The 15,880-nt window shown below is 39.9% G+C and overlaps 1 long non-coding RNA gene across 1 annotated transcript; it reads right to left on the bottom strand.

Annotated features, from left to right (window-relative positions):
- Positions 1–14,876: 14,876 nt before the first annotated feature.
- On the bottom strand, positions 14,877–15,653 carry LOC148594745 (uncharacterized). Its single transcript, XR_015913332.1, has 2 exons — positions 15,545–15,653; positions 14,877–14,929 (listed from the first exon to the last, which is right to left on the bottom strand). It is a non-coding gene; the product is annotated as an uncharacterized LOC148594745 (long non-coding RNA).
- Between the last annotated feature and the right edge of the window lie 227 nt (positions 15,654–15,880).

Genomic DNA, 15,880 nt, shown 5'->3' with positions numbered 1-15,880 from the left:
CCAGTGAAGCACATAGTCTCACAATGCTCATCTCTAAATTTAAGCATATGGTTATGGAATTTCTTGAGTTTGTTCTTGTGTGTTCTGTATTTTTCAGAGTACCAACCCTTCAGGTCAAAACCTACTAAATACAAGTGAGCACATGAAAATTTAGCTTTCAGATGCCTTGATAGAATGAATCTACAGAGCCCTGCATTATTGCAATGAATGCAAGGCAAAATTCCTAGAGAATTCAAGGAAGACTGGTTTTTGCACACTGTTCCTTGAGAGCTGTGTAAGAAACAGTCTAGGAAACTATAGTCTTTGCAAAAGTAGAGGGTTAGGTTTTTGTTTTCTTGGTGGAGATTTCACAAGTCGATTGTCATTTTTAATTTTAAGTAGTCTTGACAACTCTTTTTATTTTATTTTTTTTTGATAAGATATGAGCAGAGATGAAAGACCAGGTTTCTTCTTCAGCCAAATATCTATTCTTTTATGGTTGTAGCCTGAGTAGCATAAGGCAAACTCTTGGTACTTTTCTCTTTTTCATCTTTCAGCGCAGCAAATCTGAAAGAGCTGAGATTATGAAGCTTATTATCTGATTAGAACTCGAGCAATTATCATTGGGTTTTCAGGTATTAATATTCCCTTCTATTTTCTGTTAAAATTAGCATGTTCAGCATTTTGCTCCCTATTGAAAGTCTAGTATTTGATCCTTTAGACAGAGACTTTCTTCTTTTGCAATATGTAGTTTCACTTCCTATGCTAGAATCTTTAAAATACTCCATTGGCAATTCCTATTATAGTTGCTTATTTGGACCAGGCAAATTGCTGAATAAAAGGTTTGTAAATTATCTGCTTTATATTTGTGCTGTCCTCAAAGGGCTGAAATTTGCTTTGGGGAAAAGCAAAGGACCAAGTAATAACATTTTCTTTTTTAAAGCACTGCCAGAAACTTAATTTCAGAGAGCTTTTTTATTATTAAATTTCCCAGCCTTCCTTTCAAGCACTTTATTAGCAACATGGCTCATTTATTTGGGAGGGGGAGGGAAGCATTGAATAAGGGGAAGATGAAGGTGAAAAGCAAGCTCATTAATTCATACAGTGATCTAAGTGTAATGTTCATGTTGACAACAATTTCATTTTTCTAATGTGCAGTCATTGTAAAATATATTTTAATATGAGAACCTTAAGGAAGTGGAGAAATCTATTCTCTTGTACTTTTTTCCTTTCTCTTTTATACCAAAAAATTTAAGGCGTCGGGGATTCTTAAGTGGTTCTCCTACACCAGGTGAGATAGTTTTGCACCTCCTTGCAAGCAACTGTGGTCCCTACTGCTCCTATCTGTGAATCTGTATACCCACCTAAGACTTGGGTGCTTGTAAAAAATGCTTGTAAAAAGGAAGTCTAGGTAGGAAATAGTGTCGCAAGAAGGTGATCATGAGATCATGACTATGCAAGAACAGGTTTTGCAGGATCAGTAAATGTCCTTAACGGGTTGTATTCTGTAAAACTTCTTTTTGTTCATTGATAGTTAAGCCTTTGCAGATGGAATCCAGCTTCTAAGAAGAAAACATTTGTTTCTGGACTGCAAAATAAATCTGCCCTAGCAAGAGGCAGCAAAGAGGGCAATGGCTGAAATTAGTTATATTATAGCTACTTAAATATGCTCTATGCGAGATGGAAAGGCTGTGAGCAGCCTAGGGAAAACAAACAAACAAAAAACAACATGTAAAACTTTGGTTTGGGGACAATCCAAATTGTCATATGTGATCCAAGTATATGCTTTGATTCTTGGCAAGGTGAAGCCCAATTCTGTCTTGACATAGCCCTTTACTAGCAGAGGCCTGAAGCAGGTGTTTTTGTCACTAACACCTGGACTAGGACATCTAAGAAATGGCCATTTCCAATCCCCAGAAAAGCAGACATTTTGAATTTTTCAATTATTCAAGCTTGAAGCAAGATGCTGACATTTTGATAACACCTGGCAAAATGAGCATTCTATGATACTCTAGTTTACAGACATTTCAGGCTTTGTATTTTCCAAAGAAATGAGGAAAGATTTTTTTCTTTCCCCTATTTAAATAATTACCATGAAAGCTATTTCCAAATAGCTTTCCAAATAGCTATTTCAGCTACTTCCAAAAAAAAAACTCACCATTTGATTATCTGGGGACTGAGGACACCTTCCTCTGAGGGGAGGCCTTGATTATCCGGCCTTCGCCTCCAGCCATCCAAGCTGGGTCCTGCTGGTGCTCAGACTCCAGCAGGAAGCTCTCTTTTCCAGGCACCTGTTTCTGTAGTATGTGGGTCCTGTCAAAGAAAATAAATTTCCATTTTCCTTAGAGCTGTGAGTTATTTCTAGGTTCCTGAGAAGACCTCTTAAGGACTGGTATGTTATTCACTTTGGTGCTTTTAGAGCTCAAGATCAAGAATGGCCTTTTTATCTTCCTGCTTCATTTTCTTTATTTGTGGGGAAAAAACCAATTTACATAATTTGCCAAACTTCTTTTTCTTGTGATCAGATTTATCTTTCACAGAGTTGAGGCTTTTTTTTTCTTTTCTTTTTTTTTTTCACTGCCTGAATTGTACTTTGCATGCTTGTCTTCTCTGAATTTGAGGCATAATCCTTCAGCAATTACTGTAGTGCTAAGGTTAAGGACAAGGTTGCTTTCCACTAAGTAGCGTTACTTAATGGGAAGACATGTGCCGGCAGTGGTATCTAGGCTGAAAGAGTCGTGCAAATGATCTATTTCTTCCAGGTGGCACACTGCATTATTTCTAGGCTGGAGCAGTGTGACAGACTGCACAGATTTGAAGGAGTACACCACACTTCTTTTATAAATGACCCAAATAATAGGAGTCAGTTGAGAGGAGGCAGCTGGGGCGAGGTGGACGGGTGCATCCCCCTCTCCGTGCCCCAGAGAGCTCGCGAGGGGCACAGCGGAGATGCGCTGTCATCCCTACCTTGAGGTGTTTGCCAGGTGCACTGTTACGCTGTTGCTCTGGAAATCATAAAGCTACTGGCACTTTGGCAAGAAAGAGAGGGAAAGGGAAGCTTGCCACTGCTATTCAGAAATACTTTAAAAAAAAAAAAAGCTTTGCAGATATTTGCTGCAGAGAATAGTATGATACTAATAGGTAGCACATAGGTAGAAGTTTTCTTGTTGAAAATCCAGAAATCCAGCCCTCTGTGTGAAGACCTCGGAGTGGCCTCCTGTTCAATCAAGCCCTCTGACCATGACCTTTTAATTTTTCAATTGGGGAAGTTTTCAAACCCCTTCAAAGAAGACCCATCTTATTAATTTTACAGAAAGAGTCTTCCAGAACTTTGCTGTTTCGACAGGTAGATGGCTTTCTTATTATTTTCCTAAATTTGTGCCTCTTTTAAGCCTAAGCAATTCTTTCCCTTTTGGGTTTAATTTGCCTGATAAATTGCCAAATGGCGATACTGTTTTACCTGCCTTGGTCTTGCTAGGTTTTAGAACAAGACCCTTCAGTTCTGTCTCATGAGATTGTTACCTTGATCATTTTTCAAGTCTATTTCTGAGCCTATTCTGGTTTGAAGGGCTCTTTCTTGATCATGCCTGGCATTGTACATAGTATTGCAGCGAAGGTTTTGTAGGGGTGTTTGCCATGGAAATCAATCTTCCTTATCTCTCCGGAGAATGCCTCACCTGATGCATACACTCTCTTCATAGCTCCACCATGCTGATGATTTGTAGGCATCCCGTATGCTACACGATACTTTACATAGCTCTTCCAACTGACAACCTCGTAGTTTATAGCAGAAAGTCTTGTTGTTAGTTCTTAGGCTTGTGACCTTGCACGCTGTACTGCTAAATTTCATCCCGTTTCTATAAGTCCTTGAGATAAGTCAACTCTTGCTGTATGAGCCTCCAAACCTCTTTGTTTTGACAAAACTTCCAGACTTTTAGACCTCAGGAAATCTACTTACATTTATATTTTGGTGCCAATGTACAATTTGGTACAATACTAGTACTAAGTAAGATTGGTCAATTTTGGTTAATTTGATTGATTTTCATTATTAATCTAACAACTGCTGCAGTCATTTTCACCTTTCATGGGCTGTAGATGAGGTGAGGAGGGGAAATTGCCCTGGCTGTTGCACCCTGTTTTGGTGGGTCCCTTTGGGGACAAGGGCAGGAAGCCACTGAAAGTGCCTCTTGAGGAGACACCTGTGGAGCAGAAGTGACCAGCACATGCAATGAGCTGTGCATCTACAGCAAAAGGGCTGCTAAGAAGGGACACACGGCCAACTCCAGGGATGACAGAACTCTTTCTAAGTTTTACTAAGGCTCAAGAAAGCCTTTACAGAGTTTGTTTTGATCCAGAAAATGACTAGATATTGCTCAGCTGATAGCCAGATGAGAGAAGAGGACCTGCCCTGCAGTGGCACAGTGGTTGGGGGGAGAGACTTACTAGCAATCCCTCTTACTTTTTGTTTTCTTGCATTCAGTTGAGGATATGCATTTCTTCCGTTTATAATGTTCTAACTACTGCTTAAGCAAAGCTCTCCTTCTGAGATGTCGGGGTACTCTCTTTAAGCAGTAGATCTTGGCACTTCACCTAAAAGCTCTTGTTGTTTATGGAATTATCACAATTGTGAACAAGTTAGAAAGTAGAAAACAGAAATAACCTCCCTTTCACCACGCTTATAGTTTAAGGCAGCTGAATCCGATTAAAGTCATTTTAAGCACACAGCATCTTCTTAACCACGCAGTTCCAGATGTACCGATTTAGTGGGTCCAATTTGTCAATTCATTGACAATGACACATATTTTGCTTTTAGGAAAAGATAAATTGCTCCGCATAATGATGTCTGCTGCTGATGTCCATTTCTGACTTGCTTGTTATACACAGGAATGATGTAGATCACAATATGCTAAATGGTACCTTTTGTAAACAGGCCATAATTTTTCTGGCTTTTCCAACCTTCTGTGCGGGTTGGCTTCTGGCTTCCTCAGCAGCACAGTGGTACCATTGCAGCCTCCCCACCCCCTCTCTTTTTCTTTCTGTTTTTTTGAATAGGTTTCCCCACATCTGGGACTACCAGTGGAACTGGGATTCCAGTGGCCGGACTAAAAGCTCACTCCTATTTGGAAGTGCTTTTCTGCTGCAGCGTCTTACATGCTTGTCAGCAGTAAAACACTGTCTGTCTCGTTTGTTTTGCTCTTAGAATGGTGCTGTTGTCTGCTGCTTCCATTTAGAAAGCTGTACATATATTTTGGCAGCCCGGTTTCAAATAGCAGGTTACAAAAGCGCAAGTGTTAAGCAGCGCCGGCTCTCAGGAGCAGCGAGAGCCAGGAGCAGTCGCATGTGAAATGAGCCAGGCTAGAATTAAGCTGCGGAAGGTACTGAGAGTCGGCTGGAGTCGGTTTAGGATGACAGAAAGAGTAATACGTGGACCAGCAGCATCTGCAGAGAGAGCTGCGAGCACAGGAAATACCCTGCCTCCTGCGAGGGGTGCTGAGCAGGGTGCCTCAGCACAGCTACAAGCTGAAATGATGTTTTTCATGACAATCTCATGGCAAGAGGTAAAATTGGCTGCATCCTGTACTGCCAGAGGGTTTATTGACACCGTCGCGGGACCAGGCTGCTTTGCCCTGATGCTTCCTGTTGCCTTTGGGGACATTAACTTCTCGACCTGAAAATTAGAGATGAAAGGAGTGTGTGTGGGTATGCGTGTTACCTTTACTATGCTGAACTGCAGACCTCCACGTTGGCTAAAGTGTGGTGAATTGAGCAGAAATCATATAAGCCTCTCTCCTTAGTTTGGTGAGGGGAGACAGGCACCTGACAGCTGATGGGGTTAAGTATTTGCAGCTTAGAGGTGCAGCTCCTCTGCTCTTCTGGAGCACGAGCTGGGGCTGGAGCATTTGCATTATTCAGTGCGAGTGCCTGGCTGTTAGCCTCATCATCCATCACTGCCCAGCCAGCACCTGTGTTCCTACATCGCATCATAAATACTGCGAAATGAACATGTAATCTTATATTCCTTGAAAATGACTCTGATTCATAGCCACCTGCTGACGTACACAACAGCCATGCCGTATTGCTTGTCAAATATGCGTTGGAGAATGATGGTTGCACCCAGTTATTTCCTGTACGCGGGAGATTATTTAACAGTCTTTGTGCCAGCAGGGTTAGTGCTCTGTTAGACCTGCCTTAGGGATGGCAGGATGACATCTGGGAAGGGCTTCCCTTTAAATTAAATGATATTAAACAGAAGAAATTAAACAAAAGTCAATCCGTAAATTGTTTTATTCCCTAATGTTAAAAACACAAACCTTAAGGAGTTTAGTTCATGTAGGCAGCAGCAATGAAGTTCTGGATATGGGACAGGCCTCGAAAGCTAGAGGTTGGAGGTGCAAAATCTGTGGAGAACCTAAAGCTGTGTTGTAATGAGTGACCGATTGTGCTGGCATGTTGTAATGACAGACCAGTAGGTAGCCATGTATAGTGCTCATCCATTGCGTGGACCACCAAAATGTACTCTTGAATTTATCAGGTCAGGAATTTCTCGGGATGCTTACTAAGTATAGTTCAAGTCCCGTTAAAGATGGATGAGCTCAAAATGGAGCAGATATTAAAAGGGCCACAAAAATGATTGAATGTGGGAATGCGGAGGAGTGAGAGAGTTTGATTTGTTCAGATAGGTAGAATGGGGACCTGACTGCGCTCCATAACTGTGTTAGCACTCATAGGTGTCAGTGGGAGGGAACAGATGAAGGCTGTTAATTCAAAAAAGGTTTCAAACATTAAAGCAGTGAGGCTTTAGAGCAGCCTTTCAGTAGGAACTGTAGAAATGCATGAAACAACCTCGGTGACTTTGACACGGGCTCTGTGGGTAAACTGTTTCCTGGATATGCCGGTTGTTTTTCAGGGTAGACACTTTATTCAGGAGGAATTTGTTTAGGCTTATTGTACATCTAGTAGTGCAGGCAGGTGTTGGGTTTGCTTGCGCTGCTGCACAGTTTTATGCCAGTGCATTTCCAGGGTCCATGAAAATCCCAAGGAAAATCCTCTGAAATCCAAAAAGAAAAATGTGGTAGCCCGAAGCACAAAACATTTGTGAAAAAGATTATAGAAGGACCTTGGGTCCTGTGCTTTTAAATCCAGGTCTTTCTTGTCCTCGAGCAGTTGCAGTATTTTCCATGACTAAGTAAAAATGATTGTCTTCTTTGAATGTTAAATGTAATTCAATTACAATGTTAATATGGCAGCATTTTACGTCCATACAAATAATTTAAGCCAAATCATGAAACTGAAAGCTGACTCTACTTTTTTGTTAATCCTGTTAAGGATTTTGTTTTAGACACCCTTGTTGTAATTCAGACTACATGAAATATAAAATACAGAAATGCTACAAGAACTGAGAACTTCAGACACAGGGATTCTCAGTTGGATTGTGTTTGATTTTGAAAGTGTTATGTGTTTTGTGACAATGGGGCAGAGTATTGTGGGGATGTGGGTGCAACAAAAAGCCATTTCAGTCTAAATTAACGGGCTAGCAATAAATACACCAGGAGTGACAGTGCTTAGGCAGAAGAGCATGCTCTCAGTGAACAACCTAACAAATAAATGAGAGGCAGTGATTGACAAGGAGGTTCAAATCAAGAAAAAGCATGGGAAGCTTAAAGGGAGATGGAAGGGAATGTGTTTGAAAGAGGAAAGTATTAAAGAGGTTATTAAGGCAGTAGTTTCACTTATGGCGTTTAACAATCGGAAGCAGACAGTCGAAAATAACAATGCCAGTGAGGGACAGCAGGAACAACGGCTTGGAAAAGCAGACGCGGATAAAACAGCACCAGGAGCTGCGTGCGCTAAAGGAGGGTGTCTGATGGGTGACACTGGCGTCCGCATCAAGGTCAGTCACTGGCCGTGACTGCAGCGTCTCTGTGGTTTTTGATTTAAAAAAATCTTTGAACTAGATTGATCCTTGGCATATCTATACTGAATTTGATGGAATTGCAGACCAGGCTCGATGCACCCTCATTGTTACTTTGCTTTAGATTAGGTTTCGTCTAGCAAAGCTCTGTGTTAGGGTGCTTTACATCGTGGGGAATTTTTGGTAAGGTGCAAAGCTAAAAATAATAGCATATATGCTTAGAAATAAAGGACAGCTGTGCATTTAAGCTGTCATCTTCTGGCACAAGCTTGGATTTTCAACCACACAGACCTGAGCTTCAGGAATTATTCATTGAGATGAATGACTCTTCAACCCACATAAAGAATATGCCAACTTCCAGAACAAAACTTTCATCGCTTTCTTGTGATGTAATTGTGCATATGATCACAGTTTTAAGTGTAACAGCTTCTAAGTGGTTTTCTGACAGTAAAAACAAACAAGTGTTTGATGTTTTGAGAAAGGAGTATTTTCAAAAATTAAATCTGGAGTTGTTGCATTAGCGTTCTGGGAAAAGGTGAAGAAATAGGGATCAAACATGCTGAGGCTTTCATGTGATTGCTTTCATTCTGACACCCGTGACATGCTGCACGGAGGAGAGGGCCTTGTTGATGGGGAAGAGATTTTCTAAAGCTAATCAACTGAGTTCATATCATCAAAAATAAATGTTGCAAGATATGTGAGAATTTGCTTACATTAAGTCACACGTGTGACATACAGCACAAGATTACTTAAAGACACATGGCAAGAAGATGTTTTCCTTCTGGAGGTGAAACTCTGCAGCTCTTGATAAAAAAAAACTGACAAAGAGCACAGTTTTTCTCTGGTAGTGTAGGAATTATAGGAATCTTCACCATAGTTTTAAGATGTAAGGATTTTTAGAAAAGTTCGCATTGCTATGGTTAATTTCAGGTTTAATGAGAATACAGAGATCTACATTTAATGTACAAACACTTTATGGTTTTTAGTACTAATGATCAAGAGAGACGTGGAATTTGATATATACCTTTTTACCTGTTAGCAATATTTGGATAGCAGGAGTTGTTCATAGTTTCTGGATGGGGAGAGCAATGTAATAATTACTCATTGGTAATAATTAAAGTTCTGACTCATACTGAAATGCTAAGGTATTGGATAAAAGTTCACTGACTTCTTTTTCTAGGGGTGACTTAAATCCTAGCTTTTTATTATTATTTGTAGAAAAAGAAGTTAAGGAACATAGTGCAAGAACTGGATTTAAAGTTTTCAAGTGCAATGAAATAAAAAAGAAAATGCTGTGCTTTCTTTGAACATCAAAGACCTGATCCAAACGCCATTTTAAAATCAGTGAAAGTTTGACTTAATTGGGCTTTGGATTAGGCTTCAGTGTGCAATGTGTTAAAAGTTAGGTGTGTCTTAAATACCTTTGCAATTTGGGATGCTATGTTTAGAAAGTGAAAAAAAACTTTTTAGGCAATAATACTTTTTAGTGTGTATTAAACTTTGCTGTAACCAAGCAGGTCAGTTAAAGCATGCATCAAGTAGGCAGTGGAGGAGTGGGGAGAAGAAATACAATATCCTAACAAAAAATAGCATAGACACGTTGCAGAAATGTATGTTAAAATGAACTTTAATCCCTGTAAGTATTTATATATTTTGACCAAAATAATATTTCCTTCTAACCCTGAGAGTAAGACATGGAAGTGTAGGTGGAAGAAACAGTCTGTCAGCTTATCCACCTGCAATTGCTTGTTCCTTCATTGCAGTATCCATGGACTCCTTTAGCACTATAATGCTGTTAAAAATTATGATGTTTCAGGTACTGGTTGGTTGTGGAGTCTCTTTCTCTGGAGATCTTCCAAACCCACTTGGACGCAGTCCTGTGCCACGTGCTCTAGGTGACCCTGCGTGTGCAGGGGGGTTGGACTAGCTGATCTCTAGAGGTCCCTTCCCACCTTAAGCATTCTGTGATTCTGTGATTCTATGATACTGTTCCTAGTAATTGAGCATTTTTTCCCTTTCAAAACCAGCTTATAGGATCTTTTCTGAGCTCAAAGGAAGTTGCTAGTCTCAATTAGAGATTTTTGGTAAAGTTCCAACACTGAAGATTTACATTGGGATTGCAATAAAAGATAGTAGAAAGTTTTGAGGAAGAGCTACAAGGGCACTCCTTACCCTTTATAGGGAAAGTTTTTCTGCAGATATGTTATTATGCAAACAGGAGCCTCCCTGTCTTGGCAGACGTTGACGTTTTTAATGTTGTTAACTTGTGCATTATAGAAACCTGGAAGCTAGAGACCCTTCTTCATGAGATTAGCAATCTGTAGCAGTGCCAGTTTGTTGTGCCTGTTCAAAACTTAAGGAGACATGCTGATTTCTTGCAGATGACAAATCAATCATAGCCTATTGACTGAAAGCATCCTTATATTTTGTAGTCACACACAGCCATGTCAGAGGTTTCTATGACTAGCTAGCTGTTTGGTGAATTTATGGCTTAAAAAACAAAACAAGGTAATACCTATAGTCTCTGAGCTGTTTTCCCCTCATTCTGAACTTAGTTAGAATATAACTTCTGCTGATTTCCTGGGGTTGGCAAACACTTTTCAACAGTTCCCTATAAATCATTTATAGTATTGTATTTCTATTTCCCGGGGGAAAATGTTGATGGTAGGATTCAGTCCAGTCACTTAGGTGATCCTCAAGGGCATGGCATCAGGTTGCAGTGTGGTTGCCTTTGTGCGAAGGCAGAAACTGCTGTACAGATGGAATTTTTGTACTAACAAATTCTTGAGGACAAACCCTGACTCTTCCTATGACCAAACTTGTCCAGTGTACATAAGGGCAGAACAGGACATAAGGAGCTACAAAAAGGCTCATCTAAGAAGATGAGCAAAGCCACATCAAGGCTATTGATTGCTGTTGTGTTGAGCAAGAGCGGATGTAGCATGAGAGGGAGTCGACTTTCTCTCATAGGACTTGCGTAGGCTTGGTACTTCCTTAAAGCAAGATGTCTTAGAGTAGGATTATTTGCAAGTAGCATGTTAGTAAGGGCCCTGTGAGGACATGTGTGAGAGATGCCCTGGGAAATAATGGTTGTCTCCAGCATTTACCTAAGTTGGAGAGGACAAGGTATCCACATTAAGAACACTCCCAGCCTTTTATAGACATTTTTCCCTCCCTCTAAGCTGGTTTGTGAATCCTTTGATGAAGAATTCTCGTTTTTCTATTTCCCCTAAGACTGAGCAATGCTCACCATCCTGTGCAAGAAAGGCACGTGGAGCTGTGTGACCGTGTCACCTGGGGACATCTGTATCACTTGCTGGCTCATTTCTTCATTGTGCTGAGCCTCCCCGTGGCAGTATTCGTGCCAGAGTCGGCAGCCAGCGTTGAGGCCCTGGGAGCTGCAGCTGTGCGAAGCCTCTGGAAGGAGCCGTTAGCCCAGGGATGGGGTCAGCCTGGAGCTTCTGAGCGCGTATTTCTGTTTCTTGCAGTAAAATAATGTTTCTGAATTCTAATTGCCTTTTAAAACTATTTTAATGTCTTCTGAGGGACTTAGCCTTAGGGGAGTGAAAAGATGATTGCAGTGCTTTCAAAAGAGTACGGAGGACACATTTTTAGCAAAGCATTTGGCTTGCTTTACATTAAACAGGCAAGTTCAGTATTTAATATATTAGTCCTGCAGCTTCTCTTCCTCCACAATGATTTTCCCTTGCTGAATAAGATCCACTTAGCTTTCCTTGTCCCAAACAAACAGAGTTGTCAGCCTTGAAGACTGAGTGGGCATCAGCCCAGCTCCAGCTGTCCCTGGTTTCCTTCGAGCAAGAGCCAGGGCACTCCAAATGTAGTCTGCTTGTACCCACATATTTTAAAATCTATAGTGTTTTGTTTCTTTTAGATAGTACCCCGTCTATCACACACAGTCAAAATCCTTTCTGACATCCATTGGAGATAATTACAATGTGTCATAATATTGTGAGTAGTGTATTGCAGTAATCCCCTTAGATCACAGGGGAATAGCAGATATAAAAATAACTGTTGGGGCTGTAGTCAGAAGTCTAAAGACTACCATACTTTTGATACTTTAGTATCATGATCAATTAACAGATTTGGTAAAAATAAAGAATACACCTTTTGTGTATTTATTTAGACTGCACACAATATCTGTTTTGATTTTTCAGCTGAGCTGAAATACATTTAACAGGAATCAGGCTAGCCTGATGGATGATGTCAATGTCCTGCCGGCTCTTAAGGTTGCACCGTTGATGCTGATTACTGATTCTGTCCCTATGATATTTCATTTTATTTTGCTTTCCCAAATAGACATTTTGTTTTGACATTTTTGTTTGAATTTTTACTCAGTTTTAACTTATCAAAGCAAAAGAGATTGTTGCCATGAAGGATTGTCATGGGTGATATTTCTGCATGGTGTTCTGGACCACTAGTCACTGTTGTCTGCTATAGAAGCTGCCAGGAACTCAGTGCGAGTGCAGGGTGGGTTTTTGAACTTAGGCCCTGAACACTGTATATATGCAGTAAAAATATGAATTTGGTATGTGTGTGGCATTCAAAAGATACGTGGCAATTTCATGGGTTTTTTTTGGTATGAGAAATAAATAACACATTATTCAATATAACACTGCCAAAGATGTCAGAAGAGTACTTAAGAATTCAAACAATCTTCAGTGACCTTGGGGATAGCAGAACAACTTATTAACTCCATTATCCTCTGCCCAATATGTCTGTTTGCAAGCCTCACAGTAATAGAGTGTCTGCTGTAAAAGACTGCTGTGTCCGACTATAATCCATATTTAGAGCTATTGGATTGCTTAATTGTACCAACAAAACATGCGTTTTCCCTTTATTTAATTCCTTGTTTGATATTTCTATTTCAAAGAACACTAAAATCAGTAATTCCTCCAACATTATGGTAAAGCCCTCCTAATAGAGGAAGTTGGACTCAATGACATCCAGAGGTTTCTTCCAGTCAAATTTCTATGATTCTGTGATTAAAGACACTCTCCTAATGACTTCCAACATTACAAATCTGTCACTTGAGCTGTACCCATAGACAGAAACATATGCTGCAATTGAAGCTTCTGGAAGGGGAAAAAAGTTACGGGGCAGCCAAGAGCTTTGTCCAGTGGGCAAGAGGAGGAACAAATTAGGAAAAATGAGGCCCAAGCTGTGGCAGCATCCAACATGGTTGTGCTAGGGCTCTTTTCTGAAAGGCATCCATCTCTTGCTGAGAGCCTACAGTGCCTCAGGGGCTTCAGAAAGATTGCGAAGGAACTTGTTTGGTTTTGAAATATGAAATTCTGTGTGATGCAAATGCTACTGGCTCATGGTTCCTGTGGAGTTGAGTCCAGGAAAGGAGCACTCTAGAAATGGTACATTTTAAAGGGCTTGTAAGCTGGGTTGCAGAGGCTTGTGTTTTGTGATGGTGAAATAGAGCAAAGAGGGTCTCACCCTGTGTTTTGCTTGGTCAATCACAATATTCAACCTAGTGTTTATAATTTGTGTTCCCCTTCCTATGAAATCCTTGCTTGCTTACATTCTTGCATCTACTCTTAGTATTGTGTTTTAAAAATCAGAATGATTAGTGAAACCACATAAATGATATCCACTAAATGATATCCCCTTTGGGCATTTAAGTAATCTATTCTTTGTTTGATTTGTTTTGCAGGTAAGTAGCACTATCACCTGTTTTTTCGAAAGACAGTTTAGAGGTAAGTTTGTTTCGTATTCGTTAAGAACTGAAGTTCGTCTCATGTTTTGCATTTTAAAGGTACAACATGAACTTGGAAGCTAGGCACATAGTAAAATTTGTTTCAGATGGTATTCTGTGCCCCAGAATTCTCACAGATGTTGTGGATTTACAACAACATTTTTCTCCTCAAAATTTTATTTTTCTATTGCAGGAGGAAATAAATACTCAAATAAAGGCAATATTTAAGGAGCTGCAGCAAACAATGTTTACACAAAATAAACATATGAGATTTTCTTATTTGCTGTCAGCTTCTTTCAGTTAGAGTAATCTTGAAGATTATTTGTAACCAGAGTAAATGAAAATGTCACACGCGAAAACAGAACATAAACACTTGGTGTTCCTTTGCTTTTAGAAGTCATGCTACAGGATATTTCTTAGACCTCTTCTGCTTATCCTGTCTTTGGTTTGATGAGAATAACAGTAACACTTAGTTCTTGTATATCTACTTTAACTAATAGATACTACTGTACTTCTCAAAAAATGCCAGTGTCATCATCCTTATTTTGCAGTAGGGGAAAGGGAAGTACAAAACACTATGTAGACACATATCCCAGGTCATATCCCAGGGGCTTTGCCAGGGCTTAGCAGTGTCTGCGGGAGCACAGATGTTCTAAAATAAATCTGATTTTTTCTAAGATACATCAGTTAATTAATTTAAAGTGTAAATATGATTTTTAGTTGCTGGCTGAGCAGATTTGAAAATTCAAATGTCCATTATTAGCACTTTTTTTTTTTTAACTTCACAGTCTCTCTAGGGAGAGTTATAGTATGCTTTTCACTACAATGTTTGGAAATTAATAAGTATACATGATCGATTTTTTTCTTCTGATAAAACTGGTAGACTTCCAGCATTTGACAAGGGTAATGTTTGAGCATTTAATCCCCTTCAAAAAAGTCACTTTGTTTTTCCTTCTTGTGCTTTTAATTTTGAATGAGATTTTTTTCTGTTATTGTTAGACTATGTTTATATATATATATTTAATATTTTCTCCTGTCTTCCTTTCACAGGTCCCATTTTTTTCTCCTGGAACACCTTTATTTTGAATTCATAGTGTTCTATTCAACTTGTGTCCTCAGTCACAAAGATTTTTTTCCTTCATCTTTACCAATCCTGGCCATTATCTGTAAGTTTATGATCTACTCTATTTATTTTAAACTCTACTGATTGAAATGTGTTTGTTATGCCAGTGGCATAATTAGTTGATTTTTTAAAATATAATTTCTTGTTTTTCCATGGCATCTTCTGCAGAGTTTTCCATTTCTTGTGCTGCCAACTTTCCATTGTATTTTGCCATAGGATTACTGCTCTGCATCAACTCTTCTTTTCCTCCCAGTGTTTTTTCTAGTGTGTGTTTGTGCATGCACACACTTGTGCATGTACACTTAGGACTTAGCTAGACTGTTTCGTGGCGTTTAACCATAGGTCAATAAGGAGAGTAGACAGATCTACTAGATCTGCAGATCTGCCCAGATGCAAATCTGGATATCGAATTGACCTGGTCAACTCTTAATTTCTTCAGCACCATGAGCCACTATTACCATCTTTCATCCCCATTTTATAAGTTGTGTGCTATGTTGGGTACACTGCTGTATTTCCATAATTCAACTTTTTGAGGGCAGGTTGCAGGACTTTCCCCTTTGGAGTAAAGAGACTTCTTTCTATTCAGCTGCTTCCTTGTGTGGAGGTTCCCCTCATGTCCTTAAAGTTTCTACTTGCTCAGACTCAGCTCGGGCCTAGTTGCAAAGAAGGGTTGAGAAAGGTGCTATTCTGGCTCAGAGCACGAGCAGTCTTTTGGACTGAAAAGATTACTTCTGTACAGCATTTTAAAAAGCCCTAATTGACTCAAGATAAAATGTTTTAAAGGCATGTGGTAGGAAACTTCCTGTACCTTCAACTGTGCTTTTGGCTGTTGTTGCAAACCATCTTTGCCAAGGCAGTGCCTTACACATATGCAGGTTCCCAGAAGTGTGACTCCTGAGTAGACCTGTTAGTTTTTGAAAAAATTGCCATCTCTAAATATACACATACGCATATATGTTTAACCGTCCTATTCTGGATGAAACTATTAGCAGCCTCAACAAAATGCACCAACAGAAGATTCCCGTGTATTAATCTGTCCTGTGTGATCCGAGGTGGGCCGTGTTGGGAAGGCAGCCCCGCTGGTCCCCACTTCCAGGAGCAGCAAGCAGCACCCGTGACCGCCTGGCCTTTCACCGTGTACCTT

The sequence above is a fragment of the Tinamus guttatus genome, unplaced genomic scaffold (assembly GCF_059628265.1).
Source record: "Tinamus guttatus ecotype Peru unplaced genomic scaffold, ASM5962826v1 Tinamus_guttatus_pri_ptg000208l, whole genome shotgun sequence".
Taxonomy (NCBI): domain Eukaryota; kingdom Metazoa; phylum Chordata; class Aves; order Tinamiformes; family Tinamidae; genus Tinamus; species Tinamus guttatus.
This window is presented reverse-complemented; position numbering and strand designations above follow the sequence as displayed.